Source organism: Triticum aestivum, chromosome 5A (genome assembly GCF_018294505.1).
Source record: "Triticum aestivum cultivar Chinese Spring chromosome 5A, IWGSC CS RefSeq v2.1, whole genome shotgun sequence".
Taxonomy (NCBI): Eukaryota; Viridiplantae; Streptophyta; class Magnoliopsida; order Poales; family Poaceae; genus Triticum; species Triticum aestivum.
Genome location: NC_057806.1, coordinates 30,315,164 through 30,334,775, shown reverse-complemented (window position 1 = coordinate 30,334,775; position 19,612 = coordinate 30,315,164). Strand labels below are relative to the sequence as shown.

The following is a 19,612-nucleotide window of genomic DNA, read 5'->3' as shown; positions in this document are numbered from 1 at the left end:
GGGGCTCCATGATCATCTTGTCACCGGCATGACACCATGATCTCCATCATCGTGTCTCCATGAAGTTGCTCGCCAACTATTACTTCTACTACTATGGCTAACACATTTAGCAATAAAGTCAAGTAATTTACATGGCGTTTCTCAATGACACGCAGGCCATACAAAAAATAAAGACAACTCCTATGGCTCCTGCCGGTTGTCATACTCATCGACATGCAAGTCGTGATTCCTATTATAAGAACATGATCTCATACATCACATATATATCATTCATCATTCATCACAACTTTGGCCATATCACATCACAGAACACTTGCTACAAAAACAAGTTAGACGTCCTCTAATTGTTGTTGCAAGTTTTACATGGCTGCAAGAGGGTTCTAGCAAGAACGTTTTCTTACCTACGTTAAAGCCACAAAGTGATTTGTTAACTTCTATTTACCCTTCATAAGGACCCTTTTCATCAAATCCGCTCCAACTAAAGTGGGAGAGACAGACACCCGCCAGCCACCTTATGCAACTAGTGCATGTCAGTCGGTGGAACCGGTCTCACATAAGCGTACGTGTAAGGTTGGTCCGGGCCGCTTCATTCCACAATACCGTTGAAGCAAAATAAGACTAGTAGCGGCAAGAAAGTTGACAACATCTACGCCCACAACAAATTGTGTTCTACTCGTGCAAAAGGAACTACACATAGACCTAGCTCTGATACCACTGTTGGGGAACGTTGCAGAAAACAAAAATTTTCCTACGGTTTCACCATGATCCATCTATGAGTTCATCTAGCAACGAGTGATCGGATTGCATCTACATACCTTTGTAGATCACGCGCGGAAGCGTTCAAAGAACGGGGATGAGGAAGTCGTACTCGACGTGATCCAAATCACCGGAGATCCTAGCGCCGAACGGACGTCACCTTCATGTTCAACACAAGTACGGTCAGCGTGACGTCTCCTCCTTCTTGATCCAGCAAGGGGGGAGGAGAGGTTGATGAAGATCCAGCAGCACGACGGCGTGGTGGTGGATGCAGGAGTCACCGCAGCAGGGCTTCGTCGTTCTACTACGAGAGGGAGAGGTGTAGCAGGGGAGAGGGAGGCGCCAAGAGTCAAGCGTGTGGCTGCCCCTCCCTCCCCCCTTTATATAGGCTCCCCTAGGGGGGCGCCGGCCCTAGGAGACGGGATCTCCTAGGGGGGTAGCGGCCAAGGGTGGAGTAGCCCCCAAGGCAAGTGGGGCGCCCCCATCCTAGGGTTTCCAACCCTAGGCGCAGGGGGTGGGCCAAGGGGGGCGCATCAGCCCACTATGGGCTGGTTCCCCTCCCCAGTTTAGCCCATGGGGCCCTCCGGGATGGGTGGCCCCACCCGGTGGACCCCGGGGGCCCTTCCGGTGGTCCCGGTACAATACCGGTGACCCCCGAAACTCTTCCGATGGCCGAAACTGCATTTCCTATATATAATTCTTCACCTCCGGACCATTCCGGAACTCCTCGTGACGTCCAGGATCTCATCCGGGACTCTGAATAACTTTCGGGTTACTGCATATTCATATCTCTACAACCCTAGCGTCACCGAACCTTAAGTGTGTAGACCTACGGGTTCGGGAGACATGTAGACATGACCGAGATGGCTCTCCGGTCAATAACAAACAGCGGGATCTGGATACCCATGTTGGCTCCCACATGCTCCTCGATGATCTCATCAGATGAACCACGATGTCGAGGATTCAAGCAACCCCGTATACAATTTCCTTTGTCAATCGGTACGTTACTTGCCCGAGATTCGATCGTCGGTATCCCAATACCTCGTTCAATCTCGTTACCGGCAAGTCACTTTACTCGTACTGTAATGCATGATCCCGTGACCAGACACTTGGTCACTTTGAGCTCATTGTGATGATGCATTACCGAGTGGGCCCAGAGATACCTCTCCGTCATACGGAGTGACAAATCCCAGTCTTGATCCGTGTCAACCCAACAGACACTTTCGGAGATACCCGTAGTATACCTTTATAGTCACCCAGTTACGTTGTGACGTTTGGTACATCCAAAGCACTCCTACGGTATCCGGGAGTTACACGATCTCATGGTCTAAGGAAAAGATACTTGACATTGGAAAAACTCTAGCAAACGAACTATACGATCTTGTGCTATGTTTAGGATTGGGTCTTGTCCATCACATCATTCTCCTAATGATGTGATCTTGTTATCAATGACATCCAATGTCCATAGTCAGGAAACCATGACTATCCGTTGATCAACGAGCTAGTCAACTAGAGGCTTACTAGGGACATGTTGGTGTATATGTATTCACACATGTATTACGATTTCCGGATAACACAATTATAGCATGAATAAAAGACAATTATCATGAACAAGGAAATATAATAATAATCCTTTTATTATTGCCTCTAGGGCATATTTCCAATAGTACCTTGCGCCGTAGAGGCTGGAGGTACTGCAGCAACTGGAGCCGTGGGCAAAGGCGCACGTGCTGCCGGTGCACAAGCCGGCGGACGAGCTGTGGCAGCCGGCGGACATGCTCCTGGACACGCTGGCGCTAGGCACGGACGGCTTCAACGCGGCATGCCTCGAGCACCGCGGCAGGGCATAGGGCGTGCCGGCTGCGCAACCGGTGTGCCTGGTGAAGAACACGGTCACGGAGAAGGCCCTCGCCGCCGTCCTTTTTATTTGCCTACTTGAGCGCGCCGCCGCGGTGGAAAGGGGATCGAGGGTCACGGCTTATGTGCGAAAAATAAACCGAACGAAAGGGGTTTCCGTAATATTTCACCCAGCCGCGCGGCCACATGCCTCTGTGCGCGATGGCACTCGCTGACATTGGGTCCCACGACCTTGCTGGCATTCTAGTCAGCAGCGTGGACGTATGCAAACGTGATTCGAACCGTATTTGCACCAAAAAACCAAGTTTTTGCACCAAATCAGCGTATTCTTCAAGTTCATGCACCAAACTGAATATTGGTGGCAAGTTTAGGCACCATTGCTGTAATTACCTCTTTCATAAAAGAAAAAAGAAAGAGACGGGAATCGCGACTTCGCGACACAGAGCAGCAAGGGCCTCCGCAGCCGGCGCGCTCGAGCTCGCCAGTGTGCGGGCCGAGGCCGCCGTGGCAGCCGGAACCGGCGCCGTCCGTCGCCGCAGAGCCACCCACCGCGGTCGACGTACACCCTGGCTCCACCAGCGCACTCCAATCCCCGTCGTTGACTGGATCAAGGAGCCGGCGCGCTCGAGCTCGCCGGCGTGCGGGTCGAGGCCAGCTTGGCAGCCGGAACCGGCGCCGTCCGTCGTCGCAGAGACACCCACCGCTGTCGTCGTGCACCCTTCCTCCACAGGCGTACTCCAGTCGTGCTCGTCGCCGCCCCCGTTGTTGACTGGATAAGGAGCCGGCGCCACCAACCCAGGGACCTTCACGCCCAAACCAGCCACTCCCCAGCCTCGTCGTGTCGACCCGCACCGGTTCCGGCGGGATCCGGCCGGGAATCGAGCCACCGCCGCCGTTGACGGTCCGCCCAGCGAACCCTGATGCTTGAACCCGACCACTGCCTCGCCTCCGCCAGCCAGGCAATCGAGCCGTCCTGCCCGTCCCCGACCATGCCGGACCTCCCCTGTGCCTGGCCGCCGGAGCTAGCAGCATATGCGCCGGCCGCGCACGGGGAGGGAGTGGCCGCCGGCGTCCACCACCGGACCAGTGGAAGATGAAGAGCACGGAGGACCCGATTGCTTTTTTTCAGGGGTCTTCTTGCGAAAGAAAATTATATCAGGATGTAATTAATTTTTTTGTTTGCCATATCACCCTGTACAGCGGGGCCCACCTGTCATAATCATGCTCAAAACGACCTAAGCCATTGACTAGTGTTTTATGCAAAAAATTAGCCTCGGAATTAGTGGTTTTTGGCAAAAAAAAACTGTAGAATTGTGGTTTTTGCAATCCTAACCTTCAATGTCGATGTTTTTTGCAATTCACTCAATAAACTGTGCTCTCCATTATAAGATTGGTTAAATTTTGGTGGTGGTCAGTGGTATGCTGGGAAGCTTTCAGTTTGGATCTTGTTGGCGATTTTCCATGTAGCCTTGTTGGTTCTGAATCCAAAGTGCATGGTAATCCTGAAGAGTTTGAGTCTTTGAATCAGAGGAAACCAAGGCTAGCATTAATCTCCACAATAACTTGGTCTGCATGCAGTAATATTTTGGGAGTGGAGAAAGAGAGCAAGAATTCTACATACAGACGACTTGACATCTTCAAACAGGAGATTTTCAATGATCAATTGGAGGGCTTCTAACCTTTTTACTTATGGCTAATTTTACAATGTCAGGAGCCTGCTTGTTAATCCAGTCAAAACCTTTTGCCTAACACAGCCAGAGAGCGAAGCCAATTATCTCTAACATATAGTTTGTCATTGCGATTAGCAACACACTGTACTTACACCTGTAGAAGAACAATATTAGTGATGAAAGCTCTTGTTTCCCAGGCACACTCGGATATATATTGCTACAGGTGAAATCTATGATGGTGAAAAAGATTAACTGCGTCAAATACAAAGTTTCCTAACATAGTGTATGTGCACAAGGATGCTTTTTATCCGTGTACAAGGTTTCCTAACATTGTGTATCTTCCAAAAAACACTCGACCCAAATGGCAACCCTGGACTATCTTGTTTCTGTCGTAGGTGATGTTTCTATTCCCTATTATGATGGAAACATGGCTAAAGATGTTGAAGGACACCACATGCATGTCTATTTATGACCTTGCTAATATGAATATCGTTTCTTCTTGCCACCATGGATATGCATTAGTATGATATGGTTAGCTGGGGCGAACGTGAGAAGAAAATCAATATTTGCGTATACACAGGGTTTTAGTGTTTAGCTCTCATGTGAATGCAGACGTTTGTTTTGAAGAATCGTGACTATCGTGAGCAAGAATGAACCCAGCAAAATATTTTCCTTTTTCCCTTATGATCCAATCAATGGACCGGGTTCCACTATCAGCAAAATAATTACCGAAGGTTAACTGAAAAATGTATATGTTGCAACTGTATGTTAATGGGCTTCCACATGGGTTCATCATTCCGAACCAACATCAACTGTTGGGACTCTGGCATACATTTCTCATCTATATGGTCGCAAGGTATAATCCATTCTCTTTGTGCTTTAAACTGTCTCGTGCATACTCTGCCATATGTTGCCTGATTATTTCATTTTGTTAGGCCATAAAAGCTTTACTTGCTTTCTGAATCTTACATCCACCTTTTGTTGTCATGAGTGGTGCATAGCATTTAGGCGCAACCGTTTATATATTTTATGTTTTATTTGCTAAAGCACTACTAATTTGTCTTTGTATGCCAATAGATGATGTGTGGATGTGGAGCCTTCCTTTCTGCGATGTTTGTTGGTACCTACCCTTTCGATCAAGATCACAAGAATTTTGAAATGACAAGTTAGGTATGTTACCAGCCGTTCAACTTAGCAATTCCACAAGTTGTACTTCAGACAAAACAACAAAATACTGGACTCATATTGCACAAATCATTAGGTGTTCAGTGTTCAATTCCAGAAGTAGCTGCAGCTTTCCACCTTATGAACAAGTTCTGTCAAGATGTAGATGGTCAGGAGGTGCGAGCCCATCAAAGATTATGTTCAAGGCAACAACTTGGATCTGAATCTCTATTGCTACGTAAATATGTGGTTTGTGCCAAGAAAATTCAGTTAGCCGTACGATTCTATTTTTGGTGTTCGTTTCTATTAAAAGTTAAAACCGCAAGTCAAATATGTTTCTTACCGGAGTCAATTGCATGAACATTGAACATGTCAAAACTGAACAGTGTACATGGTGAGCGTGGAGAGAAAACCATCCAGATACTAGTCTGCCAGCCAGTCCAGGTTCTGAGTGGGGCAAGCGGGAGTGCGAGTGGTAAGCATCAGACTATCACCATTATATTCTGAGCAGTCCATAGGAAAGTAATTAGTTTATATGTGGTTCTTTTTTTAATTAAATGAAATTGTAGTTGTCTTAAGTCCTGTATAAAAACCCATTAGGCTGCAACCACCATTACTGATCAATGCAAGAGTTTTAGTTTCTTGGCAGATTTGTGTAGCTCTTATGTCGGGAAGAAGAGGATGGTTGTTTTGTTGGTAGTTATATTTTTTCTAACACTGACAAGAGTTCATGATCTCCGAGGAGGAGCACACCAGCGCCATTAAGTAGGAAATTAGCAAAGTTGCTAAGATCGGAGAATAGCTTGACATTTATGTGCTTCTTCATGGACAGCCTGAGGTCAACATCCTTCTATTAATGATGTTCAGTGTTAACAAGACTTTGTGCCATGCTAGAGAAAATCAATGTTATTTTCTTATAATTGACAATGTTCGATTTCACATTTAAGTGGGTTGATATGTATTCAATAGAGGAACGATATGGTTGAGTATTTCGGTGAGCAACTCACTAGTTTTGCATTCACTGCCCATGGGTGGGTGCAAACTTTTGGATCAAGGCGTGTCAAGACATCAATTATCTATGTTGACGTGAGGCACTTCAACCCCATGACAGTATTCTGGTCCAAGAGCCAAGTCCGGTATGAGACTGAGGAGAGCTGCGAGGTAGGCATGGTACACTGGTGACTGCCAGAGGAGGTTGTGCAGCAGTTGTGGTTGGGGCGGACACCATCATGGTACTAGAAGGGTTGTGCGTGCTTTGCTGTGCCGTTGATGTTATTGAATTTTTATAATTTATTTGCTTCATCTATTTTAAAATATTTTTGAAAAGTCAAACCTCTGTAAGTTTGACCACATTTCAGTAGAAACATATCAATATCCATAATATCAAATATGGCTTTTTCATTCATAATGAATGAATTTTCATATTTTATTTATCTAATATTATGTATGTAGATATTTTTGGCTCTAGACTTGATCAAAGTTAAAGAAATTTGACTTTTTAATAAACTAATACCTTATATTTGGGAATGAAGTGAGTATTTGGTTTGGTTAGTGGGGAAGACGATGGAGTGTATTTTACTTTTTATTCATATAACGCGGTGTTTTGCTGGGCCTTTCGCGGTATGATTTTGTGTTGCCTGCTAATCAACTCATAATTATATGGAGGAATTTTCTACGGTGATGGCTGCATGTACTATATTGGAGCTAAAGTATCACATGTACTATAGGGGAAATTATGAACCAAATCCAATTGAATTTCTGAATGCAATGAGAGAGCTCTAAAATTAGAGAGCATAGTGAATTAAAATAATTAAGTGAGAGATTGCTGATCCGGTCAAAATCGATGACCCAATTTTATATTGATGACCTCAATTGAATGAGATGCCTTCATTTCTAGGGAGTTTAGTGTTATAGAGGATGCGCATGGTTGGTGGATTCTTCCTTGGACTCTGAGGTTCGTATCGGCAGCTTCAAGGGAAAATACCCTTTGGAACAAGGTGGTAATTACACCTGGTTACGTATTTAATTTTTTTAAAATTCAGAAAAAGTCAAAACGTACCAAAACTTTTTCATAACAAACATCTGGGTGCTGGGTGCTGGCGGCGACGACCCCGGCCTGCTGCAGCGTGGCCGGCGGGGCTTAACGGGCCCGTTTCGGGCCTGGCCGGGCCAGGGGTGGCCTGGTATGCCCTGCTGCCGTGTCCGGACCGCGACCGCGACGGTGCCGGTGGCCCGAGCCTCTCGCACGACTACGGTGGAGGTGATTCCCTCCCGCTTGGCTTCGGTGTTGCTGCTCCCATCGCTTAGCACTGCTCTCCGGTCTTTCTTGGCCTCGTGGTGGTGCTCACCGTGAGACAACGTGGGTTGCGGCGCAACCACGATGGCGCATGGTGTTGGGCGGTGGTTTGGCTGGACGGCTCCGGTTGGGTAGTGCGGTTTGAAGTGCGGGAGAAATCCTTGCCGGTTCGTCTGGCTCCGATGCGGTGACACCGGCGGGTGCCACCATTCCTTCCTGGAGGGTGTCGGTGGTAGCCATACCCCACTTCCCTCCACGTGTCGGGGGAAACCCTGGGACTCGTCTGGGCAGCAGCGTCGTCGGCGTCGCATGCCTTCTTGGAGATGCTGCTTGGTACGCGGCGGATCGAAGCCGCAGGTTGTGGTAGTTTGATTCCGGAGGGCGCAGCGGTGGCGGGTCATCCACGCTTTGTCGATCTTCCGTTGTTGGCATTTGTTTTTTCTTCTTCTTTCTCTTTTGGACTTCATGTGCTACTTTCTAGCAATGCTATGTGTTCGATGTTGATTGCTTTGGAATAGAAAGCGGGGGCAAACCCTTTTTGGATAAAAGGCAATCACAGTTCTTTTATTCTAATTAATTGTGTTATGAATAAATACATAATTCTCATCATCAAAGTCTTTATTCTAACCTTGAGGTAGGATGATTCATACAAGTGGAACTGTGAGCTCTAATGCAATGTTAAAAAAAAGGAGAGGACTTTGTGATTTCTGATCCATGGCATTGCTAACTTGTTTTAGGGATTGTTGAATTTTTCATAACTTAGAGGGAGTGGATGACAATGCTGCAAGCCATTAGAAGTTAGGGACGATGGGAATGGCTATGGCAATTTGGCGACTTAGACAAAAGGCATGTGGATTTTTAGCAAGGTGAAAATGTAATAGCTGAAGCAGAGCGACTCATGATATATTCATTTTTTTGTCCGTAGGTCAGGGATGATAGAAACTAGTATGTAGGTCAGGGATGATGCGAATAACTACGACAATTTTACGAACTTGAAGAAAACATAGGAGGATTTATAGCGCGGTAACAAATGACTCAATGACTGAAGCGTTGAAGCTGAATGGCCTTGTGATAAATCGCTGCCACGGGCATTCAACTAGTTTTAATTCTGCTCCAAGAAACCCGAGCCCCATTGGCGAGCTCCTGTTAACCATCAATTTCCTGAGCCAAAGCAGCAGTGCTGCAATAAGATACTCAGTAAACAAAGCGTGGTCGCATCGCCGGGGCCCAGGAGTTAAGTTTGACAAGCCGCCGGCGGCGGCGGCTGGAAAGGTCGCCGGTTCCTGGCCATCCTGGAAGGTGGTTCTATCTGCGGCCCTAGCTAGGAGTAGGACCAACCATGGTCGCTGATGGTAAGAGCATCTACAACACGCGGACCGACGGGCGTAAGCAGTGAGCCGTGCACGCAACATCATGCCTTCTCTGCAGACTACAACATCTCGCTCGTTGATCAAGTCGTGGCTTTCTAGGCCCAACGTCAAAATTGCATAATGGTAGTAGTAAAATCTTCCCATCAGTTCCTGATCTTGCTTTGCTTATGGACTAAGACTCGTGAAGACAGCTAGGAAGAAGGGAGCAGGCTCACAAAACAAAACCCTGGCAAGATCTCTTTCTAAAAGGTCCTTTTGCGAATTTAATTGTTAAGGCAGGGAGAAGAAAGAAAGAAAGGTCCATCTATCCCATTCCCGTCCATCGTGGCCGCCAGTCATGGATCGGAGGCCGGTGGCTCGCTATCGCCGCCTACACGGCTCCATGTCAGCCCGGCGCCTCTTTCAGGTGTACCACTTCTTGTTCTGGAATATGCACGCACGCCCATCCATCTCAAGATTCATCTCTGAAAGGATCTCCTACCAAACCGTCCAGCCCCCAAACTCTTTTTCATTCTCCTCGTTCGTCCTCGTCTTCTATTTTCCATTCGGAAAATAGATACATCTTACCTGCTGCTTCATCTCTATGACCCCTGTAGTACTTGGTTAGGTAAGACTTGAGTTATATATACCTGTTTCAGAAAGAAGAAACATTTGTGGCGTGTAAGGCGTCTGCGACAGGGATGCCACGTACGGGTCTTCTTCTAGCAGATTGCGAGGTTTCGGCTTTTTTCGGAGCCACAGAATTGCGAGTGATCATCGCTTTAGTTAGTACGTACTTAGTACAAATAAAAGCTGGTGCAGAAAGCTAAGTATGTGCATTTGGGAGGGACCAGCCGGTTAAGTATATGGCAAATCATTCTGGCCAATGTCCCTACGCATCAAAACTCTTCTTCTTAATTAATGAAAAAGGCAAAGTTTTTGCCGCCGTTTCAAAAAAAAAAAAAACTCTACCTCTAAAAAAAGAAGCTCTTCCTCTTTGTTCTTCTTCTCCTTGACAGCTAGTAGACCAGCACAGGTCCAAAATCATGTGATTTCAGCGTTTGGTCAGCTGTAGCTTTTCATCCTGTACTGGTACTCTACTCACTTGGGAGTCATACTTTGATGGGGTGTTGTTTGGCGCACTACGGCTAGGAGATAGCTCCGGCTGAATCAAAAGGAAGTCATGAAACTTAATCATGAAAGTTGTGACAGATTTGTTTCAATCATCAGAAATGTAAAAGGAAGTTGCGAGAGATTGTTCCATTTGCTACGGCTACTCTCTTTGCCCCGTTTCCATTTCCATGCAAGACAATAATATGAGATCGACACGTGAACTTTGGCCTAGTTCCAACTTCCAACGCACATTTTTCATGATTTCAAACTACTAGCTAGTTCTTGGACTGGACGGTCACGGAGCCCTGGAAAAGGCGTGTGCCAACTAACAGTCATGGAGCGAACCTAGCAGTCGTTAGACCATGCCAAACCGCTAATACCTTGAATGATGATGATGCTATTGTTCCTCGTTGTATATTCTTCTTCTTCTCTTTTTTTCTTGGTAGCTATGAGCACCTAGAGCCGAACTTGGTAAATCTAACCCCTATACAATGTGCAGACCCAGCTGCGGGCAGTAACCATTCACCCCTATTTTTTCTCCGTTGCATTCAACTACCTCATATTAAATACCTAAAATCCATATAAAGCATGCAAAATAAAATTGATGTACTACATAGGTAATCTAAGCTAGCCTACAGTACTCATCATCGTCAAAGATGCCAACGACCTCCATGCCGGAACATACGTCCATGATTCACTTGATAAGCAAAGCAAAGTTGAGTGCAGACATTCTAGTACAGGAGGAGCATCAGACACTTGTACCGCAGCGCAGAGGTCAAATACTATCATGTAGTACTCCTACAAGATGGATCATAGCCATACACATGTTGCTGCACCGCAATGAAATGAACGACCGGACGTCTGAAGCTGATGGCAACAAACAGGCGTGCTACTGCTATATATGCTCCTTGGCAAGCAAATTCAGAGGCTTCACTTTCTCCACTTATTAACTTGCCATGATCAAGTCCTAACCCCACTACCGGTGGCCGGCCTTTCGGGTATCCATCCACGCGCAACCTCCGATTGGCTACAAGCATCCAGGACATAAATATAAATTAGTATGAAAATTCGGTTAAAATTATGCATGTGTCAGCGATGCAAAGCCCAAGTTTAATTCTGCTTTGCTTGTGGACGAAGACTCGTGAAGACAGCTAGGAAGAAGGGAGCAGGCTCACAAAACAAAACCCCGGCAAGATCTCTTTCTAAAAGGTCCTTTTGCGAATTTAATTGTTAAGGCAGGGAGAAGAAAGAAAGTCAGGTCCATCCCATTCCCGTCCATCGTGGCCGCCAGTCATGGATCGGAGGCCGGTGGCTCGCTATCGCCGCCTACACGGCTCCATGTCAGCCCGGCGCCTCTTTCAGTCGACACTTACCACTTCATGTTCTGGAATATGCATGCACGCCCATCCATCTCATGATCTCAAGATTAATCTCTGAAAGGATCTCCTACCAAAACTTCCAGCCCCCAAACTCATTCTCATTCTCCTCGTCTTCTATTTTCCATTCGAAAAATAGATACATCTTACCTGCTGCTTCATCTCTATGACCCCTCTAGTACTTGGTTAGGTAAGACTTGGGTTATATATTTTTCATAATGTGAAAAGAAGAAGAAGAAAAGAACTTGACGGTTTCTTGCTTCAGAGCATTTTCAACAAGTGAGACAGTGATGCTTCTAACAAGGACTCGGTATTTTCCAATCCAGTCAAATAAAAGCCGGATGCGTCGCCCTCTCTGATGTTGGAAATGCGAGCACGCTGCTTCTTTCGCGCCCTCTCTAACACAGCCAGGCTCGTGACCCGCCTCTTCAGCCTAATCAGGAGGTCCTGCTCATCATGGAGAGCGGGCGAGATTCTTGAGCAATGTAAAGCTGAAGGATGATCAGCAAGGCCGCATGAAGATGAAGCTTGTGTAAATATATTTGGGAAGCGTAGAACTCTTTGCTCGGGCCGCACTTGTATTTATATGGGCAATGCCGTGGCTTACAAGATGAAAACGGTCGATAGATCGATTACAGAAGGTCGGTAGAAAGAGTTGGAACAGAAGAAGAGATAGAAGTGGAATACAAGTTTAAACAAGAGTTCTATCTCTAAACAATTATTCCAACACTCCCCCTCAATCTAAACCTAAGCAACTCCAAGGTTGAGATTGAACTTGAACTCATCCAGCCTTCTCATAGTGAGAGGCTTTGTGAAGCCATCAGCCAATTGATCACCATTGGGTATAAACTTTATGTCAAGCAGTTTGCGAGCTACTCTTTCTCCGACGAAGTGGAAATCAATCTCAATATGTTTAGTGCATGCATGAAAAATAGGATTAGCTGAAAGATAGGTTGCACCAATATTATCACACCATAATCTCGCAGCTTGTGGAGTCTTAACACCGTGCTCATAAAGCAAAGTTTGAATCCACATGACTTCAGCAGTGGCATTTGCTAGAGCCTTATATTCAACTTCAGTACTTGATTTTGAGACTGTAGCCTATTTCCTTACACTCCATGATATAAGATTTGTTCCCAGAAAAATAGCAAATCCACCTGTGGATCTTCTATCATCAGCACACCCAGCCAAATTTGTATCCGAGTAAGCAGTCACAAGCATAGATGAAGACTTGACAATTTTAAGTCCAAGTCCTTCTGAGAACTTTAGATACCTCACAATTCTTTTAACTGCAGTCCAATGAGTAGTAGTAGGTGCATGCAAATATTGACACACTTTGTTTATGGAGTAAGAAATATCAGGACGTGTAAGAGTCAAATATTGTAATGCACCCACAAACTTTTGTAGTTTGTTGCATCCTCAGGTCCAAGTGCTTCTCCACTATCAACTGTGAGTTTCTCTGAAGTTGAGATTGGTGTACTTACAGGTTTGTAGTTTTCCAACCCTACTCTCCTGAGTATGTCATGAGCATATTTCTCATGTGAAAAAAGTATACCATCTTTTACTTGTTTGACCTCTATGCCAAGGAAATAATGAAGATCTCCCAGATCCTTAAGAGAAAACTCCATGTTTAAATCCTTGAGCAAGCAAGTCTGAACTCGAACTAGCAACAATAATGTCATCAACAAATACTAGAACATAGATAATGGCATTTCCTTTTTGATAGAAAAACAATGAGGTATCTGCCTTAGATGGTGTAAACCCAAGTTGTTGTAACTGTGTGCTCAATCTTGAGTACCAGGCTCTTGGGGCCTATGTCAAACCATACAAAGCTTTATCTAACTTGCAAACAAAATGAGGTGTGTTTTTGTTCCCATAGCCTGGCAGTTGCGGCATAAAAACCTCTTCTTCCAGAACACCATGAAGAAACACTTTTTGAACATCTAGCTGCCTTAAGCTCCAACCCTTGGAAACCGCAATAGATAACACAAGTCAGATAGTGGTTGTCTTAACAACAGGACTAAAAGTATCATCATAATCAATACCAAATCTCTGCTTGAAACCTTTTGCAACTAATCTTGCCTTATATCTATCTATGCCCCCATCAGACTTTCTCTTAATTTTGTATACCCACTTACAATCTATGACATTTATGCCCTTTGTTGGTGGTACTAGACTCCAAGTTTTATTTTTCATAAGTGCTTCATATTCAACATCCATGGTTTTTTCCATTCCTTACTAGCAAGTGCATCATGCAAATGAGTTGGTTCACCCATACTAGTGAGAAACACACGTTTAATTTTATCATACCTTATAGTGCCATATGTGTATTCATTTTTCTTAACAATACCAGACTGGGATCTCGTGTGTCGATGTGGAATACCTGGCGCAGCAGAATCCACAATCACAGAAGATCCGGCCGGATCTGCTGCACCAGACTACTCCAGATCCGAGGAAACAGATATCTCCCTCGCGATCGATGCTCCAGTGGAAATGCACCGCATGTCGCCCTCGTTGGTCGCCTCCTCGGACGCGCGGGGCAAGACGATGGTGCTGGGCCCCGCACCTATTGCCTGGTCGGCCACCGACCCATCCACCGCGCGCGTGGCGCTCGGGGAGCCGCACTGGCCCGTGCTGGCTTAGCTGGAGGGGACCACGCTGCCTGGGCTGTAGGCGGCTGGCACATGCGACGCGCGAGGATTCGCCTGGGATCGCATGTTTGATGCGCTGACGTGAGGATTTTCCTCGGATCCTGCTGCTGCTGCCCGAATCTACCTGGGATCTCGTGACAGCTTTGGCTACATCCCCTTGCATGAAATCACTCCCTGAAGCTGCAATTTTATCATCAAAAATAACATTTTCGTTAGGATCAGTTACATGATCGGCACTATTTAACTCGCCCCCGTGATCTGGGCTAGACATATATTCCGGAAGAAGTGCAATTTCTACACAAAGTAGCGCTCTGGCATTTGGATGAAGCTTTGCAAAAGGGAATATCGTTTCATCAAATATAACATCACGAGAAATATAGATTCGTCCAGTAGAAATCTCAAGACACTTGTAACCTTTGTGAAGGTTACTATAACCAAGAAAAACACATTGAGTGGAACGAAACTCAAGTTTGTGATGATTATATGCACGAATATTAGGATAACAAGCACACCCGAAAATTCTTAGGGAATTGTAGTCTGGTGTTTGATGAAACAATTTTTCCAAGGGAGTAATATTTCCAATCACTTTGCTAGGAAGACGATTTATAAGATAAGTGGCAGCAATAAAGGCTTCATCCCAATACTTTAAGGGCATGGATGCATGAGCTAGAAGGGATAGACCTACTTTAACGATGTGGCGATGCTTACGCTCGGCGGAGCCATTCTGCTGATGAGCATGAGGGCAAGAGACATGATGAGTAATACCAATATCATGAAAGAAAGATTTGAGTTTCTCATACTCTCCTCCCTAGTCACTTTGGACTGCAATAATTTTTCTGTTAAACTGACGCTCAACAAGTTTTTGAGAAAATGGAAAGAACTTCAGATTTAAACTTAAGCAAATATATCCAAGTGAACTTGCTAAAGTCATCAATAAAACTAACATAATATTTTTTTCCTTCCAAAAGAATCTCTTGCATGACCCCATACATCACTAAAAATAAGTTCCAACGGAGCACGAGACACACAATTTGACTTGGGATAAGGGAGTTGGTGACTCTTTGCACACTGACAAGCATCACAAACAGACTCAATATTTTGACTAGATGACAATGGAAGATTGCCTTTATTCACTACTTGCTTGACTATGACCGAAGAAGGATGTCCTAATCTTTGATGCCATCTTGCCAAGGAGGGCTTGACGACGGAGTAGACTTGATGACGATGCTTTCGACTAAGTGCTCTGGATGTGATGGCATACAAGCCTCCAATGCATCTACCGTGGTGAATGAGCTCCCTTGTTGCCCGATCCTTTATGAAAAAATATGTTGGATGAGTTTCAAAAAAGACATTATTATCGGCATACAAATGAGACATAGATGCAAGGTTCTTGTCGGGTTGTGGGACATGAAGAACATCTTTTAGAACAAGATCACGTTTAAGAGTAGGGGAATTAATAGATGCTTGACCAATGTGACAAATATCCATACCTCCACCGCTTGCGGTGTGAATTTGATCGTTGCCGAACTATCTCTCCCTCATGGAGAGCTTATCAAGCTCGTTGTTGACATGATCAGTGGCCCCCGAGTCGGCATACCAGACCGTGCCATCACCTCCTTGCTCCATGATTTCAGCGGTGACATGACGAGCATCAGGGACATAGTCTTCATCGTAACGATGCCAACAGTCCATGACCTCGTGGCCCGGTTTCTTGCATAATTGGCACCGAACACAGTTGTTGGAGGAAGAACCAGAGGAGGCATGATTGGTGTTGAAGCCGCCCCTCCAGATCGGGCAGGAGCGTTATTGTTGGTGTAGTCGCTCCCACCTGGTCGCGCGCCTGAACCGTTGCCGCGGCTGCGGCCGCGCCACCGCCACTGTTGCTGCGGTTCCTCCCCTGGGGATCACGCCCACGGCCAGCACCGTGGCCACGCGAGGCAGCATTGACTGAAGACTGGCGCACATTCATCCCATGGAGAGGATTGAGACGTGCGTCGAAGCTGAGAAGCTGCGTGTATAGCTCATGGACATACACGGGTTCAACCCGCGCAGCAAGGGCTGACACGACAGGGTTGTAGTCGAGGCCGAGGCCGGCCAGAACTTGGGAGATGATCTCGCCTCTTATCATCGGGGCTCCGGTGTAGGCGATCTCATCCGTGAGCATCTTGATTTTGGCTAAATAATCTGCCATGGACATGTTTCCCTTCTTGAGGTTTGTGAGTTCTATCCAAGTGTTGATTGCTTGTGCTTCGGTTTGGGCTGCAAACATGGCTTCGATCGCTGCCCACACCTCTGTCGGTGTCTTAAGAGTAACCACCTGTGCAATAATCTCGCGAGACAGAGAACCCATCAGAAAGCCATGAACCTGCTGCTGTTGTGCATACCAGAGAACGCGGACGAAATTGGCGATCTACTCCTCCTTCCCATGCTTGGTGATGGTGAGGGTTTCCGGTGGCGCTTGGCTCGCCGGATTAAGGTGGTGGCCCATCTGCGCGCTCTTGATTTGGGGCAGCATGATGGCTTTATGTAGCGACCAGACCTCAAACGGTCCAATCTCTATGCTCAGGTGTCATCCCTGGATCAGTAATGCTGACACCACACAGTACTTGAAGGATTTATAACAGAGTAGCAATCACACTCTTATTACATCGAGTGTCTCAAAAGAGAACTTATTACAATAAATATGGCTTAAGGCCATCAAATAACGATAACAGCGGAAGGCTTGGAAGATAAGTGAGTCCATCAACTCCAACGGCATCACTGAGTATAGAACCACGACCTAAAAACTCCTTAATCATCGTCTGAAAAGTCTGCAACATTAACCTTGCAGCCCGAAACGGGTCAGCACATGGAATATGCTGGCAAAGTAACACATAGAGAGTAATGGAATGAAACAGCTATTCTATATGCATATTTGGCTGGTGGAAAGCTCTATGGTTACAGTTTTGCGTAAAGCCAATTTTCCCCTACTGCAAAGGAATAAATTTATTTAACTATCATGGTAGTTGTTAAACATTGAGAATGGTTGACAGCATTCTCAATCCCAATTAAGCACCATCATTAAACAAACCCAATAAAATTAATTTAGAGTAACATGTTGAGATTCACATGATAATCCAGGTACTAGATACTCAAGATGTCCATAACCGGGGACACGGCTAATCATGATTAGTTTATACACTCTGCATAGGTTTGCGCACTTTTCCCCACAAGACTCGATCACCTCCGTTTGGTTTCTCGCACTACATGGTGTTTGAGAAGACGGATGACCGAGACATAGTCTTCCAGAAGCGCTAGCACCTTACGATCGGGTAGACCGTTACACCTACTTTCCCCTACATCTGCAGTCTACCACTGTAAGAGTTCGCACAACTTAGTCAACTATGCTAGAGCCCATAATAGCTTGTGGCTGCACACGGAAGTTTCTAGCATGAGTAATCTCATGATCCCTTTGAGTCTGGGTGGCGGTCCAAAAGAAAACAGGCAATCACTGGAATACCTAGGTGCCTCAATCCACCCAGATGTGTGTTTAAGTTGCCACCTTAAATAAACCATTAATTAACAATCTCACATCTGTCATGGATACACTCATCCAATCCACGTCTACTAGCATAGCATGGCATAATAGGCAAACGTAGAAGTAACTTATAAAGGTCTGATAATAATAGGTAATAGGTACTACCTCAACTACTTCCCAAACCCACAATTTAATTAGATCCTAATCATGCAATGTGTGAGGATTGATCTAATGCAATAAAACTGGATAGAGGGAAAACATGATCAAAGTGTTACTTGCCTTGCTGATGATTCGGGAAACCTAGCGATTTGAGGTAGCAAGCGGCGCACTCCGGGTACTCTATCGCAAACAAACAAGCATACAATAAGTACTCAACTAATGCACAGGTAAAACTCAAATAAGAGATCTAACCAGAAAGTTCAACTTAAGAACTCCGGTTGGCAAAAAGAATCAAAACGAACGAAGCAACGAAAGACAAACGGCAAAAGAAACAGGCTTCGTTTACTATTCTGGATCTAGGGCAATTTTTACAGTGGCAAAAACTTGTTTGAGTTGGTTAAGCGGAAAGAGGGTTTCGAGACGAAACTCCAGGCGCTTGAATCGCCTGATTCCGATAAACGAGCGAAAAGTTAGACAAACGAAAATCGGATCAGAAATCGCGATCAGAAAATCACGGATTTAATCCGAGAAAAAGAAAAATGACGAACGTTCGTTAAAATGAACAAACAGGCGAACGCTCGCTATTTAAATAAATCGGAAAAACCGATCTATTTAAAAAACCGAAACTAAAAAAACGAACAAAACCGTCGGAAAAACCGAACAGTTTTTTGAGAAAAAACGGAGGCTAAAAAAAACTACCTCCGGTGACTCCGGCGATGGCGGCGGTCCGGCGGGCGGCGGCGGGTGGCGCAGGCGGCGGGCAGCGGCGGCGGCGGGGCGCGGCGGAGGCGACGGCGGCGGGGGCCGGCTAGGGTTAGGGTTTGGGTGAGGCGACGGCTTGGGCTTTGGCGGGGGTGGGGCGCGGCTTATAAGAGGCCCGGCCAGGAGAGTCCTGGCCGGTTACGGCCCAAGGTCGGGTGCGTTTTTTTAAATAATTACGCTCGGGTAAAAAAGCAAAAGAAATACTAAACGGACTCGAAAAATCCAGAAATAAATTTTCCGCGGCTTCTAAATTCAAGCCGCACAGAATGAACATTTATTTGGGGCCTAAATTCAATTTTGAAAAACACGCATTTTCCTAAATTCAAATAAAATAGCAACTAAAACCAAAATAAAATCTTATTTGATTTTTTATTAAATCCTCAATATTTCTTTATTTTGGGGAAGTCATTTTATTCCCTCTCTCATATTTTAATAGAAATAATTGAAGATAAAATAATAAAATCAAATGATCCTATTTTCAAAATTTGAGACAACTCAAATATGAAAATAACGAAATCCCCAACTCTCTTCGAGGGTCCTTGAGTTGCGTGAAATTTCTAGGATCAACCAAAATGCAATAAATATGATATGCAATGATGACTAGTGTATAACATTCCAAATTGAAAATTTGGGATGTTACAAACCTACCCCCCTTAAGATGAATCTCGCCCTCGAGATTCGGGTTGGCTAGAAAATAGGTGAGGGTGGTCCTTCAGAAAATCTTCCTCTTGTTCCCAGGTGGCTTCATCCTCCGTATGGTGGCTCCACTGAACCTTGCAAAACTTGATAACCTTGCTACGGGTGACTCGACTGGCATACTCTAGAATCTTAACTGGTTTCTCCTCATAGGTCAAATCACTGTCCAACTGAATTGCTTCCAGTGGTACCGTATCTCTCAGCGGTATGTCAGCCATCTCTGCGTGGCACTTCTTTAACTGGGAA

The 19,612-nt window shown here is 45.6% G+C and overlaps 1 pseudogene; it reads right to left on the bottom strand.

The window, feature by feature from the left end:
- Positions 1 to 16,224: 16,224 nt before the first annotated feature.
- Positions 16,225 to 16,364, bottom strand: LOC123109284 (uncharacterized; annotated as a pseudogene).
- Between the last annotated feature and the right edge of the window lie 3,248 nt (positions 16,365 to 19,612).